Consider the following 4,000-nt stretch of genomic DNA (forward strand, 5'->3'; position numbering starts at 1 on the left):
GAGGCATCAACATATCACTCAGTGATGACAAGCCACAGAGCTAGTGGGTACTGAGGAAGGTGTCACCGTCAGCAACAGGGCCACACTCCTGGGCATGGCTGATTCTCGCTCTGGAATCTGGAAAGGTGACAGCACCTTCACTTCTGCTATTTTAAAGTCTCTAAGCAGTTCTGAGGACAGTCTTCTCCTGGCACTAGTCCTCAGAAAGAAGCCATTGGATGGGAAGAAGCTGGGGTAGGCCTCAGTGCAGGCCATGAATGAGAACAGCCGTGGTCACCAACAACTCTAGGTCTAACACAAAGATGAACGACAAGGAGCAGTGTCCTGCCAAGGAATCCACTTTATTTCTTCTGGGACTGGTTTTTCCACATGGTATGGATTGGCTTTAGCACTTTCTGGAATCTTCATCCACCTGGCCCTGCACAGCACATGGAAGATGCGTCCTGTGAACTGATGTGACCTCCTGGTGGTGTTTACATTCAGCCAGCTCATTCTGGGCTCCTTGACCTGCTATGCCCTTCCAGCTGCTGACTCCGCCTACTGCAGGAGCTTGCTGAGGAGGAGAGCTGTGACCAACTGTCCAGGTCTCCTTCAGCTTGTCTTCGTCCTCCACCAGTTTTGAAGAACTCTCCAAATATCCCTTCATTTCTGCAAGCTCTTCCTGAGCGTGTTGGGGTTTTACAGAAGCTCATTTGCTTCTTGCTCTTTGGATTTCAAGAGAGTCTGCATAGATCCCTTTTCATTTTGTGATATCTCCCTTCTTATCTGGGCAACCGCAGAATAGACCTGCTCTTTCTCTCTTATGGAATCCTTTCATTTTGATGCCAACACATTCACTTTGCTTTCTGAAAATGATGGGGGCATTTTACAGGCAGGCCTGGGCTCCATCTCCTCTTCTCCACAAGCTGCTTCTCTAGTTTGGCCACATCTACCCCCTCACTGGCAAGGTGCTCATTAAGGCAAATGACTTCCCCCTCAAGGTCATCCACAACGTTGTCACCACCTGAAAAAGTTCTATGATAAAGACAGAGGTCTCCTTCTGGGCATCTACCTGCTGTTTGTGCCAAGTCAACTCATTCAACACTTTGAGATTGAGACTTTCTTTCAGACAGCACCTCTTATACCTCCACCCTGGATGCACTCATCACCTGCCTCAGTTCCTCATGTTCTGCCTCATGGATAGAGTCAGCTGGCACCCCCTAAAGACTTCCTCTTCCTGCAATCCTCCGGCTCAGCCTCTGTTTCTTTGCTTACTGAGTTCCTCTGTCATCCTCTTTCACTTCCCAGTGTTATCACTGGCCTTCTGAGTCATCCAACTTTTAAAAAACATTTTATTGATTTTTAGAGAGGAAGGGAAGGAGAAAGGGGGAAGAAAAGCATTGTGTGTGAGAGAAACATCGATTGGTTGCTTCTCACACACCCCCAACCAAGGACCTGGACCACAACCCAGGCATGTGCTCTGACTGGAAATTGAACAGGCTTGCTCTCAATCCACTGAACTACAAGCAGTCAGGGCATCATCCAACTTTTTAGTGTATCTTCTCATTTCATGATTTCTTCTTGGGCCCCATGGTATTTCTCAAACAAAACTGCTTTCTCCTATCTAAAACATTAGACAAAACAAACAGACTCATAGATACAGAAAATAAATAATTGCCAGAGGGATGGGCAGGCAGTGGGAGGATGAGGAAAAGGTGAAGGGGAGTAGAAGGTACAAACTTATAACATAAACAAGTCACAAGGATGTAAAGTACAGCTTGGGGAATACCATTAATAATATTACAATAATTTTGTACTTTGACAAATGGTTACTAGACTTCTTGTGGTGATCACTTCATAAGGACTATAAATGTCAAATCACTATGTTGTACACCTGAAACCAATGCAATATTTTATGTCAAGTATACTTTAATTAAAAACAGCTTTACATTCCAGAGGGAAAAATACTTTTTCCTTATCCATGTTGTCAATTACAGAGCACAGGAACTTTTCATTTCCTCAGACTCTTCCTCAGGTGGCTGTTTTACCACACTTTTTCCCTTCTCTACAAGTCTTTCCCTTCATTTCTTTCACTTTCTTCTAATGCATCTGGAGGTCCTGCCTTAGCACATCTCCTTCCTCCTCAGTGACCGTCAGCTCCTGAGATATGAGTAACTGTCCATGCTCTCAGGAGAGCCGAGGCCCAGCTTCCTCCACTCCTGCTCACTGAGGACATCTTTCATTACCTCATCATACTTGCTTTGAGTTTCTTAAGTTTCTGGCTGAGATCGGAGCTGTTCTTGAAAACCTTGGCATTGTTTAAGCACATGATTCTGTCCTCCTGGACTGGCATTTGGCCTATAGCTGTTTCCTCTGCTTCAGAGATTGGAGAATCTCTTCTGCAAATCCTAAAAAATCTCTGCAATTAATTGCTGAATTCTGACATTGCTGCCAACAGTAGATTTACTCAATGAATGTGTTAAGACAAATGGAGAGAATTTGGAGTCAAGAGGGGAAATTCAGGAGGTTTACCTTGGGATGGGGCCAAGTCAGTGTGAGTGGGATGGTAAGAGTGAGAGTTCAGGTCAGCTTCAGCCTCCGTGGGTATTTTGACCTGTAATTTTTTACTGTGTAAGGTTCAACTTTTGCTTGCAATAGCACAAAAATATCTTATTGAACCATTTCAGAAGTTGTATCCAATCAACTGTCAGCACCTGTTGTATTGTCACTCATTCTGTCTTTGTTTTCCAAGTATAGAACTTAAAAGGTGGTTCAGCCAAAAATTCTAATTTCATCCCAAAAGTGGAGTGAAATTATTGATCTTGGGAAAGACACATCACTCTGCTGGGCAGGACTGATAGGAGGTGGTGGAGATTTGCATTTTTTTTTTTTGGAGTTCCACTTCTTTCTGAGTTTAACTTAGAGACTTTATTGTGCTGCTTTGGTTTTGTTGGTATCCTTAAATCACCATCCTGAGAGATTTTTGATAATAGAAAACTTTGAGTTCTGCATTTTCTGTGAATAATGTAAAGCACTGTGTCCAGGAGAATCTGCAAGGGTTAGGTCTGAGGCCTTTTTAATTAAGACTTCATTATGTTAGAGCTGCTATCTGACAAGCCAGTGTGAGGGCAGTTCTTCCTTTTTGTCCCTGGAATTTATTTCTGCTCAATGATCCAGAAGAAGACAACTGACCTCACTGTAGCTATTTGTGTTACAAGAAGCAATCCTCTACAACCACTTTCTCCTGAGTGGAAATGTCACACATCACAACATTTTAACAATTCCTTAGGTTTCACAGTCATCTGTGTCAATTAATTACTTGACCATTATAGTTTATTTAGCATGTCAAGGATGGGGTCTTGTCCCATTCTCAGAGAGATTCTTTTCATTGCTGAAGGTCACAAGGTAGTGAGCGTAGAGAGGGAACTGGAACCCAGCTCTTCCAACCGCTGGTCCCGAGCCCTTTCCTCCATAAAGTCAACCATCCTTCCTGGACTTCCAGGTGTGGCAGCACTGGCAAACTGTCTCATTGGCTCAAAGCCCATTCTACCAAAAGAATATTAATGTTTAAATAAAGTAATATGCTAAGTGTGTTCCAAGGCAGTTAGAAATGGTTGCAAACAGAGATGAATCCAATCCTACTGTTTTGAGGGGGTTGAAGAGGCCCTCATGGTGTAGCTCTGGATTCAGGGTACTCCCCAGGATCTTGGCCTGGCTGCCCCTCACCCACCGAGGCTCCAAGTCATCTTAAGTATAAAGTGTTTCGCTCCACCCTGCTTCCAGCCCCTTGTGCTTTGCCCCATAAACTACTTTGTCTCCTCCTTTAGACCCCTGGACTCAACAGCCCAGGGCACCCACACATCTCAGGGCCCACTGCAGGTCCTGAAAAGAACCTGAGACGACCCCACATGGCTGACACAACCCAAGGCAGGACTTCGCTGGCTGCTGGACCAGAGTTTACAGGAAGAACCAAGGATCACCTGCCCCCCACCCCGGCCTAAAGGAAATACAAGTTGTTCAT

The 4,000-nt window shown here is 44.6% G+C and overlaps 1 pseudogene; it reads right to left on the reverse strand.

Annotated features, from left to right (window-relative positions):
• Positions 1-341: 341 nt before the first annotated feature.
• On the reverse strand, positions 342-3,524 carry LOC150006719 (ankycorbin-like; annotated as a pseudogene).
• Positions 3,525-4,000: the final 476 nt, after the last annotated feature.

Source organism: Furipterus horrens, unplaced genomic scaffold (assembly GCF_987537825.1).
Source record: "Furipterus horrens unplaced genomic scaffold, mFurHor1.1.pri manual_scaffold_6, whole genome shotgun sequence".
Lineage (NCBI taxonomy): Eukaryota > Metazoa > Chordata > Mammalia > Chiroptera > Furipteridae > Furipterus > Furipterus horrens.